The sequence below is a fragment of the Anomaloglossus baeobatrachus genome, chromosome 12 (assembly GCF_048569485.1).
Source record: "Anomaloglossus baeobatrachus isolate aAnoBae1 chromosome 12, aAnoBae1.hap1, whole genome shotgun sequence".
NCBI lineage: Eukaryota > Metazoa > Chordata > Amphibia > Anura > Aromobatidae > Anomaloglossus > Anomaloglossus baeobatrachus.
Genome location: NC_134364.1, coordinates 108465194 through 108487672, shown reverse-complemented (window position 1 = coordinate 108487672; position 22479 = coordinate 108465194). Strand labels below are relative to the sequence as shown.

The 22479-nt window shown below is 46.3% G+C and overlaps 1 protein-coding gene across 1 annotated transcript in view; it reads left to right on the top strand.

Annotated features, from left to right (window-relative positions):
- LOC142257661 (scavenger receptor cysteine-rich type 1 protein M130-like) overlaps positions 1–22479 on the top strand; it is a 198761-nt gene that overhangs the window by 53540 nt on the left and 122742 nt on the right. The gene's annotated exons all lie outside the window — the stretch shown is intronic.

Here is a 22479-nt window from a genome sequence, read left to right as displayed (position 1 = left end):
TTTTCTTCTTAATATTTTTTATATAGCGGTAACATAGTATATACCACCTTATCCAAATCTGCCAGTCCCACCATAACAGATGTTGTTTCTTCAGCAAATGTTACTGTTGCTTAACCACCAAACCATCGGACACACACTTTTTTACCCTTTCCAACACACCTGTTCCCCTTTCCACCAGCATCTGTCCTTTTTCAACTCAGTTTGTATATAACCAAAAATGCAACTCTGCAGAGACACCGTACTCAACGTCGTCTCAGCACAGCAGCCAGCCCTCGGTCCCTCAGATGTGGACAAGTAAATGACCACTATCTGTTATTATTGACCCCGCTGAGCTGAAAACACACTCAGACAACACACTCGCAGCAGGGCAAGTTAGCACTTCCAAAGCGTATAATGCGAGGTCTGGCCAAGTGTTGAGCTTGGAAACCCAATAGTTAAAGGAAACAGTACACATGGAAAGCAACACTGATATGGTCACCTTCATAGTCCCTCACAATCTTACTTAACTGTTCCTTACTTGTCATCGTTCACCCAACCATTATCTGATTCGCAGTTGATGGTTTGTGGAAAATGGACCAGTTTTAGCACATTAGTTCCCCTCCTGTGTTGCTCCTACTATGCACAGCCCTCACTTGTAATCCTGTTGCGTGAGATGACACGCTACCTATGATGCCAGCATGATCTGAGGGTAATCGTTTCATCAAGTGCTCCACTACATCCCTCTTGAATGCTTCCGTAGTACAATCCTTATTTGCCTCGACAAGTAGCAAAACGTATTTGTCTTTGTAGCGTTGGTCAAGGAAGGTACATAACCAGTATATGTTGTCTGCCAAAATGTGGAGTAGCCGACAGTCATGAGAAAAGCAGTGTGACATGAACTGTGCCATGTGTCCCAGACTCCGAACTGGAAACCTTTATGTGTCACTGCTAAGAATACATTCTGTCTCCCTAAATCTCCTCTCCTCCTCTGTCTCTCTCTCCACCTCCTACTGCTCCTCCTCAGGCCATCCATGCTGGACCGTGCTACAGCTTGGGTTGTTAATCCCTTTGTTACCAAATTCAAAGCTTTCCTGTTCTTCATCCTCCTCCTCATCCTCATGATGCTGACCAAAGGTGGCCTGAGCCTGTTGGACGAGGTTGTGCGGATTACTAGCAACCATTGTGAAGTGTAGATCCTCAGACACCTTGGGTGCATTAACACTTTGGTCAGTCAGACCATCCAGAGAGCGTTTCAATAAACAAACCATTCCTATATCAGACACTGCACAAACATACCGTATGCAGCACTAATAATAGGATTTTTTATATTTTTATTTTTTTTAAAGATGGTTCGCTCTCACCTAACAAAGCACTGCACTGAAATTGGCTCTATAGCTGGTTCTGCATCCATTGTTTTGCAGCCTGGCGATTTATGGAGCTGATAGTAGCTACTGACTACTGGCTTCAGTCCTTAGAAAGACTATTTAGGAGTTTGCAGCAGGAACACTATCAATTACAAGGCACTGCACTGTCACTGGCCCTATAGCTAGTTCTGCATTCACTGTTTTGAAGCCTGGCGATTTATGGAGCTACTAGTGTGACGCCCTGGGCAAGCCAGGGGCCACAGGTCATTACACCACCACACCCTACACCCCAGATAGGCACATCAAAGCTACCAAAATCCTTGTTGCCTTCCTCCAGGAGCTGGTGTTCACACCAGGGGGTGGGCCAGGCGGTTGGCTCCGCCCACCGAGGAGTTCACAGCTCTGGAGGCGGGAAAACCAGGCAGATTAGTTTAGGAGGTGAAAGTGAAAGGAAGTGAAGTGAAGTGGTAAAGGAGGAACGTCAGAACAGGGACAGTTTGTAAAGCCTGGAGTTGGTCCGGGTGTGTGCCCCGGGCCGAGTGACAGCAAGGTCAGCAGACGGTGGTGACTGTCCGCAGGGGTGACTGCTCGGGAGTTCCTGGAAGGACCGCGGATGGGTGGTGACCCGGCGGTCTGGAGCAGTGTACAAAGGACAGTCAGCACCAGGGCAGGGGCCTCTCGGACCCCGGCAAGGCTAGGAGTCGCCATAATTTGCCAAATTCGTCAGTGAAGGGGACGTAGATCCCCCAAAAACCAAGTCCCGATTGAAGGCAACAGCCCAACCATTACAGTAGAGACACCGCCACCGCCAGGGCACCAGTTTCTAAGGACCAGCGCCTGCGGGCAAAGAGTAGAGCTCCTCCGGTCCAGCTTGAAGCCGGGGAGCGGGTTACCGGTGGGAACCCATCGAAACCATCAACAACAAAGGTGCAGGAAAAGGGACATCACCGTCACCTTCTGGGGAAAGCAAGTGCAGCCGTCCGTGGGAACCGTCTTTCCAGCCGTGTGGTTTACCGAGAACTGTGTCACCGTCTCAGGCTGAGTGAGTACCACAGTGCCGCAAGGCACAGCGCTGCCCCCGCGTCCCTGCGCCCACCAGGCCCTGCATCTCCCACCTCATCACCGGGCCCCGGGATCACCAACCCCTACCCACGGAGGGGCAACACAACAACTCGCTGCTACACACCATCATTCCCGGGATCCCCATACAGAGCAGCGGTGGTGAAATCACCACAACCGTGGGTGGCGTCACGGACAATAGACAATATCCCAAAACCCAATGCCCTTTCACTCACGGGCGAGGAGCGCCGCTCGAGAACCCCCGGGATCCGGCCCACCGCTCGAGCCACCACTGAGCAGCAGCAGCCGGACCCGAGCAGAGGGGTGAGCGCAGTGCTGACACCCTCCTCCCCGCCCGCGACACTAGCAGCTACTGACTACTGGCTTCAGTCCTTACAAGGACTATTTAGGAGTTTGCAGCAGGAACGCTATCACCTACATGGCACTGCACTGTCACTGGCCCTATAGCTAGGTCCGCATTCACACATTTGCGGTCTGGTGATTTATGGAGCTGCTAGCAGATACTGGACACTGTGTTCAGCAGATACAAGGACTATTTATTAGTTGGATCTAAGAACTCTCTCCCGCACACAATACAGTTTATCTACACCGCCAGCTCCCTATGACTGCGTGTTCACAAAATGGCCACTTGCTTATATAGCCCCTATGATGCTGTGCGGCCAAGCCAATCACAGTAACACCACAACAAAGATGGCTGCGGCATTATTGTGAGGGCAAGCATCATGAGATGTGTTCATTGGTTGGAAAACAGGCGCAGAAAGTCAGAAATGAAAATGAAAGTATCGGAGCGGATGCTGTTTTATTCGTCGGATATCGAATGGTGCAAATAGCCTGTTATCCGCCGGATACCAAATAGTGGTAAACACTTTTGTGCCACCGCTGCTCGGATCCGGATCCGCGGTGGCTCGCGGTGTCTCCGGACCCGGGGGTCGGGATTGCGCGGCCACTCGGAATTAAAGGGGGGTTATTTACAGGGGATTGTATGGACAGTACGTGATGTCACCCGTGGTGCGTGGTAAGATGGAGTACCACCGCTGCAATGGGGAGTACCCGGTGGCGATGGTGGGGGCAGCCAGATGTTTAACCCCTCCACGGGTAGGGGGGAATGCCCCGGGACTCGGTGTTTGTGACGGAAAGGTGCAGTTTGTGTACTCACTCAGTCCAATAACACTGACACCGACAACTGTGGTAAACCAAAGTTCTGGACACTGCTGCCACTTGGAGGGAGCACACCTGGATCCCGTGCCTATTGGTGTTGCCTGTTATTCTGGGACCTTTTCCTTGGCACCTTGTCCTCTAGTTGGTCCCTATAGTATGAAACTAGTTGGGTCCCGCTCACCAGTATGGCTAACTGGGTGAGCTTGCTCTCAGTGTTCACGCTTTTGATTTTCTAGACCGTGTGAGTGGAAAGTCCTATCCCCCTCATTGCGCTAGTACCCCAATTTTGGAGCGGGTGGAGAATGGATCTTGAAGGCTCCATCCTCGTCGGGTAAAGTGTCAAGATGCCTGAAGCTTCTTCCTGACCTAGGGTCCACATACCCCGTCTTGCCCTGGCCCCTGCACGGTGATAGCACAAGGCCGCCGGCTGTCCTCCTCGACAGACCGTGCCCCTTGTCATGATCCCCTGCGACCGGGGTCCAGCTCCTACCAGGTCCAGACCAACGTCTGCCACCTAGTAGTCTCAAGGAGCCCAGCTCCTGTTCTCTCCTTCAACACTTCACCGCTCTGTGACCTCTCTTCTCGAGAGTCACTCTCCAACTCACTTTCTCCTGACACTCCTGACCCTCCCTTACCAACCCCCCAAGTGGGTGACCCTATTCCACTCAGGCCGTCCACTGGGGTGTCTTGTTGGGTGTGGTGCAGAGTGTTCCTAGGAATTTAATTAGCTGTTCTTGGCAACACCAATGGTTAGGGGTCCGTAACCAAGGAGGAGGTGGACACTGTGCAGAAGGGCAGATTGCACAATACCCTGTGATGACCTGATAGGCCAGGGCGTCACACATTCGCTCATCCCTAATAAAGATTTTGAACAACATGGGGCCCAGGACAGTGCCCTGTGGTATCCCACTTGAGACAACTGGATGTACAGCCATTTATGACCATGCTTAGACTCCGAACACTAAGCCAGTTACGAATCCATTTAACAGTTGTCTTGTCCATTCCACACTTAGTCATTTTTTCAAGAAGAATTGTATGAGATACTTTGTCAAATGCTTTAAAGAAGTCAAGATATACTACATCTACTGCCTTTCCCTGATCCACCCTGTCAGTGATTCTGTCATAGAAGGAAATTAAGTTAGTCTGATATGACTTATTATTTACAAACCCATCCTGGCTCTTTTTAATAACTTCATTCTCATCCAGGTACTTGCATAAATGTTGTTTAATAATTTGTTCAGATCTTTCCTGGTATGGAAGTCAGGCTCATAGGCCTGTAGTTCCCTGTGTCCACCTTCTTCCCTTTTTTGAAGATAGGGACAACATTTTCTCTTCTCCAGTATTCTGGAACTTCTCCTGTTCTCCAAGAATTTTCAAAAACTATGAAGAGTGGTTCTAATATTTCCTCTGCTATCTCTTTCAGTACTCTGGGGTCAAATTTTCAACGTAAAAAACTGGAGAAAACGGGTTTTTTGCCGCGCTAAGAAACCACGAGCATGTATAAAATAATTTGTTCTTTTATTTAGATCATTCCAACGCGTTTCAGAGGCTCATCTGCCTCCTTCCTCAGGGAAAAGAATCTCAGATTCTTTTCCCTGAGGAAGGAGGCAGATGAGCCTCTGAAACGCGTTGGAATGATCTAAATAAAAGAACAAATTATTTTATACATGCTCGTGGTTTCTTAGCGCGGCAAAAAACCCGTTTTCTCCAGTTTTTTACGCTGAAAATTTGCTTCGTCACGGGGCTGCTGCTGAACCACCTAGGCACTCATCCATGTCAGCAAAGGGGTTGTGACTGGCACAACCCGGCCAGGTGAGTGTATTACCTTCGTCGTTTTTCACCCTGTAAACCGGGTAAGACCCTATTGCGCCTTTTTCTCTCCCATCACAGCACCAGTACTCTGGGGTGTAATTCAACGGGACCTGGGGACTTGAATTCATTAATGTTAGCTAAGTAATCCCTCACTATCTCTTTGTTTATAGATGGCCTGGAGTCTTCTAATCCTTCAATAAAACGGTGATTCTCAGTTGATTTTGCATTTACTTTTTCGGAGAAAATAGATGCAAAATAGGAATTTCAATAATAATAATCTTTATTTCTACAGCACAAACATATTCCGCAGCGCTTTACAATTCAGAGGCTCATAAACGGGCAAGTAACAGTTATAGAAAATACAATAATTTATAGTAAAAAAGACAACCCTGCTCATGAGAGCTTACAACCTACGATGAGGTGGGGGTGGACAAGGTATAGGTCCACTGCTCATTTCCAATAACAGAATAGGATAACTGAAGTGAGCACTAATATATATATATATATATATATATATTATGAGTGGAAGCCAAAAAATACATACTATATAAGGATAAGGCTGCACATCAAACTTAGATAATGGTATAATGCCTCAAGCATATGGAAAAATATTAGAATATACAATGAAAAATGCTACTTGCTAATTTGAACATGTGAATAATGAAATGCATACCTGCCATGAATATTAGGAAATAGGAGATATTTAGCAATCGCATTGATCAATGTAACTGAGCCCCAAGACCTCGTCAAGGTATATCTCTATATTGGGGTCCCTAGCTCTGTGACCCTAACTGTGTGTCATCTCATTGCAATTAAAAACTGCTGTGGGTGGAGAGGGGTAACTAAGGACTTTCTTATATAGGAGATGGAAAAAACATGGCCGAAAGGGGCGGAGCTGTGTTCACATTCAGAAAAAAACTACATATAACTGAATAGGATAACTGAAGTGAGCACTAATATATATATATATATATATTATGAGTGCAAGCCAAAAAATACATACTATATAAGGATAAGGCTGCACATCAAACTTAGATAATGGTATAATGCCTCAAGCATATGGAAAAATATTGGAATATACAATGAAAAATGCTACTTGCTAATTTCCACCCACAGCAGTTTTTAATTGCAATGAGATGACACACAGTTAGGGTCACAGAGCTAGGGACCCCAATATAGAGATATACCTTTACGAGGTTATACCATTATCCAAGTTTGATGTGCAGCCTTATCCTTATATAGGAAAATCTCCTGGGGCAGTCCTAACACTAAAATATTTTTATTTAGAGTGTGCCATGTGGCCTCACATATGCAAAATTAGGACTGCACAGCACGTACCTTGTGCTTTTCAGTCACCGTCTCCATGACTGATTCATGGTTGTGGGCGGGACAGGCCCGAGCACATGCTGCTTAGAATAAATAGCCAGTGGACGGGGTTGGATGGCAAGTGTGAACAGCCACCAACCGCCAAAAATCAGGACAGATGGAAAAATAAACATGAGGTGCACTGCAAGATGAGAACCAACTGGGACCCTATATAACAAGAAAAAACAGCATAAAAACAACCTCCACTCAAAAATATTATGTATTGCAAAGTGTGCACAGTACCAACATTCCAAGCTGTACTATTGAAAAAATGAGATTTTTGGCAAAAAATTGCAATTTTTCGAGCCACCCCGCCAACGTCACGGCAAATCTCCTGGGGCAGTCCTAACACTAAAATATTTTTATTTAGAGTGTGCCATGTGGCCTCACATATGCAAAATTAGGACTGCACAGCACGTACCTTGTGCTTTTCAGTCACCGTCTCCATGACTGATTCATGGTTGTGGGCGGGACAGGCCCGAGCACATGCTGCTTAGAATAAATAGCCAGTGGACGGGGTTGGATGGCAAGTGTGAACAGCCACCAACCGCCAAAAATCAGGACAGATGGAAAAATAAACATGAGGTGCACTGCAAGATGAGAACCAACTGGGACCCTATATAACAAGAAAAAACAGCATAAAAACAACCTCCACTCAAAAATATTATGTATTGCAAAGTGTGCACAGTACCAACATTCCAAGCTGTACTATTGAAAAAATGAGATTTTTGGCAAAAAATTGCAATTTTTCGAGCCACCCCGCCAACGTCACGGCAAATCTCCTGGGGCAGTCCTAACACTAAAATATTTTTATTTAGAGTGTGCCATGTGGCCTCACATATGCAAAATTAGGACTGCACAGCACGTACCTTGTGCTTTTCAGTCACCGTCTCCATGACTGATTCATGGTTGTGGGCGGGACAGGCCCGAGCACATGCTGCTTAGAATAAATAGCCAGTGGACGGGGTTGGATGGCAAGTGTGAACAGCCACCAACCGCCAAAAATCAGGACAGATGGAAAAATAAACATGAGGTGCACTGCAAGATGAGAATCAACTGGGACCCTATATAACAAGAAAAAACAGCATAAAAACAACCTCCACTCAAAAATATTATGTATTGCAAAGTGTGCACAGTACCAACATTCCAAGCTGTACTATTGAAAAAATGAGATTTTTGGCAAAAAATTGCAATTTTTCGAGCCACCCCGCCAACGTCACGGCAAATCTCCTGGGGCAGTCCTAACACTAAAATATTTTTATTTAGAGTGTGCCATGTGGCCTCACATATGCAAAATTAGGACTGCACAGCACGTACCTTGTGCTTTTCAGTCACCGTCTCCATGACTGATTCATGGTTGTGGGCGGGACAGGCCCGAGCACATGCTGCTTAGAATAAATAGCCAGTGGACGGGGTTGGATGGCAAGTGTGAACAGCCACCAACCGCCAAAAATCAGGACAGATGGAAAAATAAACATGAGGTGCACTGCAAGATGAGAACCAACTGGGACCCTATATAACAAGAAAAAACAGCATAAAAACAACCTCCACTCAAAAATATTATGTATTGCAAAGTGTGCACAGTACCAACATTCCAAGCTGTACTATTGAAAAAATGAGATTTTTGGCAAAAAATTGCAATTTTTCGAGCCACCCCGCCAACGTCACGGCAAATCTCCTGGGGCAGTCCTAACACTAAAATATTTTTATTTAGAGTGTGCCATGTGGCCTCACATATGCAAAATTAGGACTGCACAGCACGTACCTTGTGCTTTTCAGTCACCGTCTCCATGACTGATTCATGGTTGTGGGCGGGACAGGCCCGAGCACATGCTGCTTAGAATAAATAGCCAGTGGACGGGGTTGGATGGCAAGTGTGAACAGCCACCAACCGCCAAAAATCAGGACAGATGGAAAAATAAACATGAGGTGCACTGCTTATTTTTGGTACTGTGCACACTTTGCAATACATAATATTTTTGAGTGGAGGTTGTTTTTATGCTGTTTTTTCTTGTTATATAGGGTCCCAGTTGGTTCTCATCTTGCAGTGCACCTCATGTTTATTTTTCCATCTGTCCTGATTTTTGGCGGTTGGTGGCTGTTCACACTTGCCATCCAACCCCGTCCACTGGCTATTTATTCTAAGCAGCATGTGCTCGGGCCTGTCCCGCCCACAACCATGAATCAGTCATGGAGACGGTGACTGAAAAGCACAAGGTACGTGCTGTGCAGTCCTAATTTTGCATATGTGAGGCCACATGGCACACTCTAAATAAAAATATTTTAGTGTTAGGACTGCCCCAGGAGATTTGCCGTGACGTTGGCGGGGTGGCTCGAAAAATTGCAATTTTTTGTCAAAAATCTCATTTTTTCAATAGTACAGCTTGGAATGTTGGTACTGTGCACACTTTGCAATACATAATATTTTTGAGTGGAGGTTGTTTTTATCCTTATATAGTATGTATTTTTTGGCTTGCACTCATAATATATATATATATATATATATATATATATATATATATATATATATATATATATATATATATATATATATATATATATATATATATATTAGTGCTCACTTCAGTTATCCTATTCAGTTATATGTAGTTTTTTTCTGAATGTGAACACAGCTCCGCCCCTTTCGGCCATGTTTTTTCCATCTCCTATATAAGAAAGTCCTTAGTTACCCCTCTCCACCCACAGCAGTTTTTAATTGCAATGAGATGACACACAGTTAGGGTCACAGAGCTAGGGACCCCAATATAGAGATATAACTTGACGAGGTCTTGTGGCTCAGTTACATTGATCAATGCGATTGCTAAATATCTCCTTTTTCCTAATATTCATGGCAGGTATGCATTTCATTATTCACATGTTCAAATTAGCAAGTAGCATTTTTCATTGTATATTCCAATATTTTTCCATATGCTTGAGGCATTATACCATTATCTAAGTTTGATGTGCAGCCTTATCCTTATATAGTATGTATTTTTTGGCTTGCACTCATAATATACAGTATATATATATATATATATATATATATATATATATATATATATATATATATATATATATATATATATATTAGTGCTCACTTCAGTTATCCTATTCAGTTATATGTAGTTTTTTTCTGAATGTGAACACAGCTCCGCCCCTTTCGGCCATGTTTTTTCCATCTCCTATATAAGAAAGTCCTTAGTTACCCCTCTCTACCCACAGCAGTTTTTAATTGCAATGAGATGACACACAGTTAGGGTCACAGAGCTAGGGACCCCAATATAGAGATATACCTTGACGAGGTCTTGGGGCTCAGTTACATTGATCAATGCGATTGCTAAATATCTCCTTTTTCCTAATATTCATGGCAGGTATGCATTTCATTATTCACATGTTCAAATTAGCAAGTAGCATTTTTCATTGTATATTCCAATATTTTTCCATATGCTTGAGGCATTATACCATTATCTAAGTTTGATGTGCAGCCTTATCCTTATATAGTATGTATTTTTTGGCTTGCACTCATAATATACAGTGCCTACAAGTAGTATTCAACCCCCTGCAGATTTAGCAGGTTTGATAAGATGCAAATAAGTTAGAGCCTGCAAACTTCAAACAAGAGCAGGATTTATTAACAGATGCATAAATCTTAAAAACCAACAAGTTATGTTGCTCAGTTAAATTTTAATAAATTTTCAACATAAAAGTGTGGGTCAATTATTATTCAACCCCTAGGTTTAATATTTTGTGGAATAACCCTTGTTTGCAATTACAGCTAATAATCGTCTTTTATAAGACCTGATCAGGCCGGCACAGGTCTCTGGAGTTATCTTGGCCCACTCCTCCATGCAGATCTTCTCTAAGTTATCTAGGTTCTTTGGGTGTCTCATGTGGACTTAAATCTTGAGCTCCTTCCAAAAGTTTTCAATTGGGTTAAGGTCAGGAGACTGACTAGGCCACTGCAACACCTTGATTTTTTCCGTCTTGAACCAGGCCTTGGTATTCTTGGCTGTGTGCTTTGGGTCGTTGTCTTGTTGGAAGATGAAATGACGACCCATCTTAAGATTCTTGATGGAGGAGTGGAGGTTCTTGGCCAAAATCTCCAGGTAGGCCGTGCTATCCATCTTCCCATGGATGCGGACCAGATGGCCAGGCCCCTTGGCTGAGAAACAGCCCCACACCATGATGCTGCCACCACCATGCTTGACTGTAGGGATGGTATTCTTGGGGTCGTAAGCAGTGGCATCCAGTCTCCAAACGTCACGTGTGTGGTTGGCACCAAGGATCTCGATCTTGGTATCATCAGACCAGAGAACCTTGAACCAGTCTGTCTCAGAGTCCTCCAAGTGATCATTAGCAAACTGTAGACGAGCCTTGACATGACGCTTTGAAAGTAAAGGTACCTTACGGGCTCGTCTGGAACGGAGACCATTGCGGTGGAGTACGTTACTTATGGTATTGACTGAAACCAATGTCCCCACTGCCATGAGATCTTCCCGAAGCTCCTTCCTTGTTGTCCTTGGGTTAGCCTTGACTTTTCGGACAAGCCTGGCCTCGGCACGGGTGGAAACTTTCAAAGGCTGTCCAGGCCGTGGAAGGCTAACAGTAGTTCCATAAGCCTTCTGTGACGGGGTGTACAGCAGAGCAAGGAGAGACAACAGGCCGAGGAACGATCCAACAGGTTTATTCACAAGAACACTGGAACAGCACACGATAAGTCCACGTAAAACAGATTCGGGGGCCCTTCCCGACAATCCTCGGACCGGATTACAAAGCAATCGTCCTTACAGTAGTCCAAAGAGTTCCACACAATCCCACGGGCCGCCACACAGGCCTAGCTCCGTCCGTGTCCACAGCCACCCAGGCTGGAGCTCCTGCTCCCTTCAAGTTTCAGCTCAGCTCTGAAGTTACAAAAAAAGGAAATGCATTGTCTGTGCTCCTTGACCAGCCCACCATGTTCAGGGGGTGGGGGTCACACATCCTATCATCAATGGTTTGGTCCATCACAGGGCTCCGATATGTCTGCCAGCCACAGTAGATGAAGGGATCCCCTGCTGTGCAGAACAATGACTATTCCTTCACTGGCCAATTCAATTACAGATTAGATACACAACTCTGGAAAGAAGAGGACAGGCTATTTACATAATCACATTAGATGCCCAGACTACAATTGTATGAGAGAGACACATTGAGATCAGTAGCTCCCCCAAGGAAATACATGAATTACAACTAATACAACCAGGGAAATATGCATATCATGACATAGTATCACAGCATATACAGTGAGAGGGTAAATTACATCTTCACAATCCCTCCCCCTCCCAACTTGTGTACGTACTAGGGACCTCTACAGGTCACTGGTTAAGTACACACAGGCAGAGCGTTACTTTACATGTGGCTTCATTCAGCCACGAATTGGCATCGTAGCTCTCCCACATCATTGCCCAGGAGAACAGCTGCAGGCAGACCACCCATCACCCCAACCACACATCGCTTGACCCCAAAACCAAAGTTCAGATCCAGAGTGGCTGTGGGAATAGTCCTCCATTGTCCACCAGCCAGTTCAATAACAATCCCAGGTCCTCTATGGATTGCCTCAGGCCGAACCACTCGGGGATCAGCCAGTGTGAGGAAAGCACCCGAGTCACAAAATCCAACAAGTCTCTGTCCATCCAGCACAACCTCCTGCAAGTGCTTACCTCGATGAGCAGAAGTCGTCATAACTGCGGGTCGCACCCCGTAAACTCCTGGTGGTGCAACATGGGGGGCTGAGTCACTAGGCCAGTCCTCACATAACGGTGCCACATCTTCCTCCATGGCACTGGGCTGTAAATAATTAACAATCCGATTGGGTGCAGGATCAGTCCTCATTTGAACAGCTGGGCAGGAGACTTGCCGATGCCCTGGCTGTCCACATTGATAGCATCTGAGCTGGGTCTCCCTCCATCCAAGGCGTCCTCTTGGGTAAGGGGTAGGGGAACTTGGAGGCCGGCTCCCACCTGAAGGTGCTGTAGGGGTTTGAGGATGATTCCTCCATGGCCTGGCTGGGCATGAGGCCTGCAAATGCCCGGGATGCCTACAAACATAACACCTGCGCTCTGTTACTTCCTCTCCCCGGCGTATTCCAGAAAGTGCAGTAGAAGCAACTGGAGGCACATTAACACGGGTATCAACATGTGGTGGCTTAGAGGAACGGGGAACAATGGGGACAGAATAACTGGGGGCATCCGGTGTTGTGGAGCTGTTAGGCGTCTCTCCATCCTCCAACAGAACCCTCCACTGAGGCTTGATGGTGAGAGCCTCATCAGCGAGAGCAGCAGCTTCCTCCACTGTCGCTGGTTTTCTCTCACGCACCCATTCCCGGATCTCAGCAGGGCACTGGGCAAAGAATTGTTCTTTTAGGATGACCTGCAGGAAGGTCTCCCAAGATAAGGCCTCCTCTGCCTCCAGCCAGCGATTACATATTTGTTTGAGTCTATGAGCATATATCTTAAAAGACACTTCCCCATCACAGGCTAAAGCACGGAACTGAGTCCTGTAAGTGTCTGGGGTCACAGCATAATGTTTTAGAATAGTCTGTTTAATCTCCGCATACTCACAGTTCCACCGAGGGTCCATAGCTCTATAGGCTTCAGCAGCTCCCCCCTCTAGGAGCCCAACCAGATGCCGGACGCGCTCCCTTTCTGGGACTTCCATTAATCGACACTGATGCTCAAAGTCCTGGAAGAAGCCCTCAATGTCACCAGCAGCCTCATTAAACTGCTTGAAGTCTTTGCGGGACACTCTGGGAAGTTCCCTCATGATGGGTGCTGGGGTTACAGTCTGTCTGGAACCTCTCGCGGCTTCCACAGCGAGCTGCTTATCCAGCAATGCCATCTCCTCCATCCTGCGCTCCTTCTCTTCAGCTCCACGCATGGCCTCCCTCTTATCTTCTATGGTGGCCTCATCTCCAAGCAGTGCCATCTTTTCCTTGTACCACACAATCCATTGACTTTTTTGGGTATTTACCTCCAGCTCCCGTCTTTCCTCCCTTTGCTGTGAGGATCCTTCCTCCACGTCATTTTGCGAGCAGACTCCTTCTAGCGCCTCAATCAGCTGCTCCTTGGAGAGTTCTTTGAAACGAACTCCTACTTCACGGGCCTTTGATTGCAGGCTCCCCAAAGTCCAGGTCTTGTACTCTGCAGTGCTGGTTCCTGATGTTGAGCCATTGTCCTCCATTCCTTCTGCTCTGATCCCAGCGCTGCCAACCAGTTTGTGACGGGGTGTACAGCAGAGCAAGGAGAGACAACAGGCCGAGGAACGATCCAACAGGTTTATTCACAAGAACACTGGAACAGCACACGATAAGTCCACGTAAAACAGATTCGGGGGCCCTTCCCGACAATCCTCGGACCGGATTACAAAGCAATCGTCCTTACAGTAGTCCAAAGAGTTCCACACAATCCCACGGGCCGCCACACAGGCCTAGCTCCGTCCGTGTCCACAGCCACCCAGGCTGGAGCTCCTGCTCCCTTCAAGTTTCAGCTCAGCTCTGAAGTTACAAAAAAAGGAAATGCATTGTCTGTGCTCCTTGACCAGCCCACCATGTTCAGGGGGTGGGGGTCACACATCCTATCATCAATGGTTTGGTCCATCACAGGGCTCTGATATGTCTGCCAGCCACAGTAGATGAAGGGATCCCCTGCTGTGCAGAACAATGACTATTCCTTCACTGGCCAATTCAATTACAGATTAGATACACAACTCTGGAAAGAAGAGGACAGGCTATTTACATAATCACATTAGATGCCCAGACTACAATTGTATGAGAGAGACACATTGAGATCAGTAGCTCCCCCAAGGAAATACATGAATTACAACTAATACAACCAGGGAAATATGCATATCATGACATAGTATCACAGCATATACAGTGAGAGGGTAAATTACATCTTCACACCTTCCACTTCCGGATGATGCTCCCAACAGTGGAGACAGGTAGGCCCAACTCCTTGGAAAGGGTTTTGTACCCCTTGCCAGCCTTGTGACCCTCCACGATCTTGTCTCTGATGGCCTTGGAATGCTCCTTTGTCTTTCCCATGTTGACCAAGTATGAGTGCTGTTCACAAGTTTGGGGAGGGTCTTAATTAGTCAGAAAAGGCTGGAAAAAGAGATAATTAATCCAAACATGTGAAGCTCATTGTTCTTTGTGCCTGAAATACTTCTTAATACTTTAGGGGAACCAAACAGAATTCTTGTGGATTGAGGGGTTGAATAATAAATGACCCTCTGAATAAACTTTTCACAATTTAAAAAAAAAATAAAAAAAGAAATAACATTCTTTTTTGCTGCAGTGCATTTCACACTTCCAGGCTGATCTACAGTCCAAATGTCACAATGCCAAGTTAATTCCGAATGTGTAAACCTGCTAAATCTGCAGGGGGTTGAATACTACTTGTAGGCACTGTATATATATATATATATATATATATATATATATATATATATATATATATATATATATTAGTGCTCACTTCAGTTATCCTATTCAGTTATATGTAGTTTTTTTCTGAATGTGAACACAGCTCCGCCCCTTTCGGCCATGTTTTTTCCATCTCCTATATAAGAAAGTCCTTAGTTACCCCTCTCTACCCACAGCAGTTTTTAATTGCAATGAGATGACACACAGTTAGGGTCACAGAGCTAGGGACCCCAATATAGAGATATACCTTGACGAGGTCTTGGGGCTCAGTTACATTGATCAATGCGATTGCTAAATATCTCCTTTTTCCTAATATTCATGGCAGGTATGCAATTCATTATTCACATGTTCAAATTAGCAAGTAGCATTTTTCATTGTATATTCCAATATTTTTCCATATGCTTGAGGCATTATACCATTATCTAAGTTTGATGTGCAGCCTTATCCTTACATTTCCAATAACAATCCAGGCAGCTAAAACAAATGGAGGATAGATAAAGGCTTCCTGAACTAGTCAGCCAATCTTTGAGATGCTTTTGGTTGTGGTGGAGTTTGTTGGAGAATTATGTTGTGAGTAGTTGTGGAGAGACTATGTGAATTTAATGAGATTAGGGAGTGTGATGGGCAACCCTAAAAAGATGTGTTTTTAGGAAGCATCTGAAGCTAAGTTGTGGTTCATCCTGGTTTCTTATGTCAGAGCATTCCAGAAAATAGGAGTGTCGCGGGCGGGGAGGGCGCGCTGCACTCGCCAACGCTCGGGTCCGGCGCTGCTGCTGCTCGGTGGCTCGAGCAGTGGGCCGGATCCGGGAACTCGAGCAGCGCTCCTCGCCCGTGAGTGAAAAGGGGATGGTTTGGGTTTGGGGATGTTGTCCATGACGCCACCCACGGTTGTGGTGAGGTTGGGACACCACCGCTGCTCTGGACGGGGATCCCGGGAGTGATGACAGGGAGCAGCCGAGATGTTTTCTCTCCCCTCCGTGGGTAGGGGAATTTGGTAGTCCAGGGGCCCGATGATGGTGACTAGAAGGTGGATAGCGGGGTTTGGCGAGGTGCAGGGTCGCGGGGGGGGCAGCGCGGTGCCATACGGCACTATGGTGCTCACTCAACCAATGAAGTAGATGGAGTCTCTGGTAAAACAAACGGCTGGATGGACGGGTCCTGCAGCCGGCTGCGATGGTCACTCCCGGTAGGTTGGCGGTGACTGTCTCCCCCTGCACCTGTGTTGTGTTGTCGGCTCCGATGGCTTCCCACCGGTAACCCGCTCCCCAGCAGTGTATTTGCCAGAGGAGCCCCTTGATGCCCGCAGGCTCTAACCCTGGGAACTCTAGCTGTGGCGGTAGCTGTATTTCCCTTCACGGTTGAGCGGTTGCCTTCAGTCGGGTCTTTGCTGCTGGGAAACCCCGGAGGTTCCCGTCGCTGACGGATTTGACCGGTTTAATTGCGACTCCAAGCCTGGTCGGGGTCCGTAGGCCCTGCCGAATGATGCTGGCTTCTCTTCGCTCCCCGGTCCGGTACCAGCGGGCCACCGCCCGTCCCCGGTCCTTACGGTTGTGCGTCAATCGGCCTCGCCTGCAGACGGTCACCACCGTCTGCCAACCTTTCTGTATGTGCCCGGGCCACGTACCCGGACACGGTCAGTCTGCTCCTCCACTACGACTTCACTCCGTCACTTTCTTCTCTCTCTGAACACTAACTGACTCCTTTTCCCGCCTCCAGGACTGTGAACTCCTTGGTGGGTGGTGCCAACCGCCTGGCTCCACCCCACCTGGTGTGGACATAAGCCCCTGGAGGGAGGCAACAAGGCTTTGTGTGTGTGACTGATGTGCCTAACCGGGGTGTGGGGTGTGTTGTTGTAGTACCTGTGATGTCCTGGCTTGTCCAGGACGCCACAGGTGCAGCTCAGAAGAAGTCTTGGATCTGGGAGTGGGAGGTTTGGAGAGCATAGAGAAGGGTAAAGTGATAGACAGACATGAAGGTGGAGATGTAGTGGGGTGCCGCAGTGTGAAGAGCTTTGTGGGTTAGAACAAGCAATTTGAATCAAGTCCTGTGATGTATGGGCAGCCAGTGCAATGACTAGCACAGAGCAGAAGCACCCGAGTAACATTTAGCCAGATAGGTGACCCTGGCTTCAGTATTAAGAATGGACTGTAGAGGAGAGAGTCTAGTTAGGGGGAGACCATTTAATGCAGAATTGCAGTAGTCAAGGTGGAAGTGGATCAGGGCCACGGTGAGGGTTTTTCTAGTTTCCATGGTAAAAAAGGGGTGGATTCTGGAGATGTTCTTGAGGGGCAAGCGACAGCAGCGGGCAAGAAATTGTATATAGGAGGTAAAGGAGAGATCAGTTTTGAGCATAACCCCCATACAAAGAGCGTGCTGCCTAGGACTTTTTATAGTGGCCCAACACGTAGAGGGGGGAGGTTAGAAGATGGAGGTAATAGAAGTAGTTCAGTTTTGGAAAGTTATGTTTCAAATGGAGATTAGACATGACATTGGAAACTGCAGACACTAAGTAGGTGGGCAGAACACCAGGGTACCAAATTTGTGTCTGAGGGTCAAACCACTGCCATGTCACCAGTGCTATGTCCTTCACAATCTGCTGTCCAGGAGGCACGTGCTCATACATCCTGTCCACAAGCTGTGATTGCACAGACACAGCAAACATCAACCACATCTAATTCCTTGTCCCAGTGACGCCTCCAGTTGTCCATGCCTGAGAGCTTGAAAAGGAAGCGTAAATACCCAGCCACACTGTTACGAATCGGCGCCGCCATAACCGCAAGCAACCTGCTGCGGTTCCTGTTGTGCCCAGGTGCCGGCTGCCGTATTTGGTTGCGCTTCGGGTCGTCCAGCTGGCTGCTTCCTCCTCCATGTCAAAGTGTGGAGAGGCAGCTAGTGCGCACGCTGATTTACCCGAGCCAAAGCCTAAGTCCAGTATTTCGCCTAGGGAGCATGCTCAGCCTGATAGCCTCAGAAATGGTACTAAGTCGTTGGTTCAGGCTACTGAGCATGCTCCTACACCAGTTCAGAGCCCTGAAATGCAAATCTGGGGACGAGTCTAACGTGTCGTACACACGTGGCTGACAGGGCGCTTTGGAAACGGTCTTCCGATCAACGCTACTCGGTCCCCACCTGGTCTGACGTGTCTCTACACACGTGACCGGTTCCCAGGTCTCCTGGGTTATCACAGAGCCATCCAGCTCTGTATTCTCTGCATAACCTTCGGGTTGCAAGTAGCTCCTTTGTCATCTGGAGCACGGTGTGCCCCAACTGGCGATTGGGATATTTACCACCTTATCCTGATCTGCCAGTCCCCCCATAACACACGCACCCACAGGCATAAAACCTAAACTCTCACATCACCAAATTGCTAGAAGTGGAGATGCTGCTGTTTAGGCTTGTGGGAACACAGTGTTTCCACAATGTCTTGGCTGTGGCTGCCCCACGATACAGTGTTCCCAGCTGCCATTATTTTGCCTGGTATGCCGTCCCCGCATTATACAAATATGTGTTAAACAATCTCAACTGTGCTCTGACCAACGCCGTAACTGGAAAGGTCCACCTAACAACAAACACGTGGACAAGGTTGTTGTAGACAGGGACGATACATATCTGTCGTGGCAAACTGAGTGAAACTGGTGGAAACTGGGACAAAGTCATAAACTGGAACATCACACATCTTACAAACGCCAAGAATAGCGGGCCCACTTCTACCAGCATTTCTGCCTCATCATATGTCACTTCCAGTCTCCCCTCCTACTTCTGCTGCTCCTCATCATCTGCTGAATTACCCTCCCCATCACTGCCAAGCCAGCAGCTGTGCAGCAGCACATCAGCAAGGCAGCAACATGCTCTGCTGAAGCTGATCTGTTTAGGTCACAAACCATACACTGCAGCAGAGCTGTGGCAAGGTATGAAAGAACAGACCGATCAGTGGTTCTCCCCACTGCACATCCAACCTGGTGTCGTTGTCTGCGATAATGGGCATAACCTGGTAGTGGCTTTAAAGGTGAGCAAGCTGATACACGTTCCATGCATGGCTCACGTGCTGAACCTAGTTGTTGAGAAATTTCTCAAAAGATACCGTGACTTGAGAAGGTAAAAAAAAACAAAAACAAAAAAGTGAGCTGGAGTATGAGTTGGTGTACATGCAGCATGTAAGCTCATGTTCACTTGAGAAGGTGTGCCGTATTAGTGCCAATTTCTGCCATTCCTCTACTGCTTTTGCTGGTTTTACAGTGCTGCAAAAGCACTTGAATTTGCAAAGTCATCGAGTCATATGCAACCTGCCCACGCGGTGAACCCTCCATGTCATATGTTGGTGAGGATTAGTGAGCAGCAAAGGGCAATAGCTTAATACCAACTTCAACAATCCCTTCATTCTGAGAGTCAGCAACCATACAAAACAACTGTCAAGTGGGTGTGGATCACTGACATTTGTGAGGTTTTTGAGAATTTTGAGTACTGCCCCAAGCTTGTGAGCGGTAATCAGGCTATTATCAGCTTAACCATCTGGCTGCAATGTCTGTTGAAACAATCACTGCATAATCTCAAAGAGTTAACTTTGAGTGGCCAGCATGTGGCTATCGAGCTAGATTTCTCAGTGGGTGATACTACCCAGCCCAGCCAATATTCTGAGGCAACATTGGGTGGTGATGATGAGGGAGAGGACTTGTTTTTCTGTGCTACTGAAGTGACTCCCAATGCTACACAGGGGAGTCTCAGCCCCAGCTTCATGTCTGCCCAGCAGGCATGAGCTGGAGAGGAGGAGGTGGAGGAAGAGGAGGTGGCGAGTCAACGTGAGGAGAGGATGGGTATTGTTCCTCCTGGTGGGGACACAGAAACTTTGCATGATTGCAGCTTGGCCCACATGGTACAGTTTATGTGTAAGTGTCAATGGATAGACACTCATGTCTTAAACATTTTATCCAACAACCTACACTGGTTGTCTACATTTCTGCACCCACGGAACAAGGAGAAATTTCCTTCTTTCCTTTTGGAGTCACCAAAGGGTTGCACAATGGAAGCCTTCAAGTGGATCATTGTAGATCAGTTGCTGCAAACATCACCCTCAGACAACACTGGCGGCAGAGTTTTTGACTCTTCTCAACACCAAGGATTAATGGGGAGAGACACGAACACCAGGTCCAACAGAGGTAGGGGGAAAATGTGCACAAACTGGGCCATTTTCAATAAACCAGCTCATCAGCAAGGGCCATCTGTGCCTGTAAAATTGTGAAGGAGGGAGACATGTCATAACATAGTCAAGGGGTACTTAAGTGACCATACCTACGTCCTTTCTGATGCTTCAGTTCCCTGTTGTGAATATCATCAAGAAGGTGTTGTTCCAAGGAGTGTTTCTAGACTTCCTCTGGTGGCTAGTGCTGGTACTGAGTCTGATTCTGCATCTGTCGTTTAGACAGGTGTTGAAAATGATTAAAGCTTCAGGAAGCCTATGGAGCCCAGCCTGGGGGTATATTGGAGGGCAGTCTCTGTCTGTCCTTTGCCGATAATAATTGTTTCTGCTTCATGTGAAGATGTCCTGAATTTCTGTCCTCCAGCCTTCTGGCACTTTCTGGATTTTCCAGGAATGATTTCTACAGCATTTTTTTCATTCCTTTGTATCGGTTTGGTTCCCAGGTCATCCTGAGTCTGCAGCTATGCCTGATAAGTATTTAGTTATCTTAGTTTGGGCTTGGTTTAAGGCTGAATTTGAACTGAAGGGTGGTTCTGCTTAATCTATGTCTTTTTCCAAATCTTGTTTTGAGAATATTCCCTTTGTTTCTTGATAGTGAATAAGTGCTCTTCCTGCACTATTTTTTAGGGCAATTTATTCCAAGCAAGAAGGGGACTTTTACTCCCCGTCTCATCAGGAATTTTTTGTATTTTTGTATCTCATGTCCTTTTGTAGTTTTTCTATTAGCATTTTCAATTTAAATGTATTTGCACAAGAGTTCCTGATATAGTGGGAGGAAGATCATGTGATCTTTAAGGGAATTTTTCATTATCAGGTGTTGGTATTTTTCAAGGTTATTACTGGCTGCAACCAGTAATTTTTACTATATTTTGCATCTAGCTAGCAGGGCCTCACTTTGCTTATTCTATATCTACCATCTGTGTGTTGTTTTTTTCGTAGATCACTGTCTTTATATGTTGGGGGCTTTTGACTTTCCATTGGGGCTGCTCTGAGGCAAGTCAAGATTCCTCTTTCCATCTTTGAGGTTAATTAGTTCTCCGGTGGTAACGAGGCGTCTCGGTTTGTTAGGAACGCTCAACCGCTACTTCTAGTTGTGATTGTGTAGACAGTGGATTGCAGCCAACTAAGTTTACAACTACTCTTTGTGTATTATCATCAACTGTTCATGGGATTTTTTCAAGATATTTTGCTGTCTCCTGACCGCAACAGTTTCCTTTAATTATAGGGTGACCAAGCTGAACACTTTGCCCTCTCCATATATGCCTTGGAGGTGCTCGCATGCCCGTCTGCTAGTGTGATGTCAGAGTGTGTTTTTAGTTCTGCTGGGGCAATCATCACTGATTGGTGCACATACCTCTCCACAGAAAATACAGACAGACTTATTTTGATTAAATTCAACAAGGATTGGATTTCTCCACTGTTTATAATCCCTCCACATGAGAGCAAGTCAAACTAAATTACACCAAAATGTAGATTTTGACTACTGCTGTTAACTTCCACCCCTTCCCATATGAAGCAGATTCCTTCCTGCGTCAACCATGACACAGCCCATAAGGCTTATTTTTGTAAACGATGCACATTGTGCACTGAACAAGCCAGAACAGTAGTCATACCAAACTAATATTTGTGATTGGAGACCCTTGTCATGGGTTGCCCCACATTGAGACAATTAAATGAAAGGGGTGCACAGCTATGTAGCAAAATAAAAATGTAAAGCCGCCTTACGCGTTTTGAACAAAGTTCTTAATCATAGGCATATGAACAATACATAAAACATCCTTATATACCTATTCCATTCATTCAATAAAACCATATACAGTACACCTGTTTCTTCACAAAGTTTATTGTGCTTCATTGTAATTTAAATGTGAGATAGCCAACATAGACTGTCGACTCTCCCTCTACTTAGACTAGCAGAAAGCATTTCTATATACCAATTTATTGAATGGAGGAACGTTCCTCCATTTTACAGTTATTTTACACAGAATAGGATAAAATAATCACCAATACAGAAAAACAGCTACCAATGCTGGAAAAAGGACCGGGCAATTTTTCGTTTTTTGCAC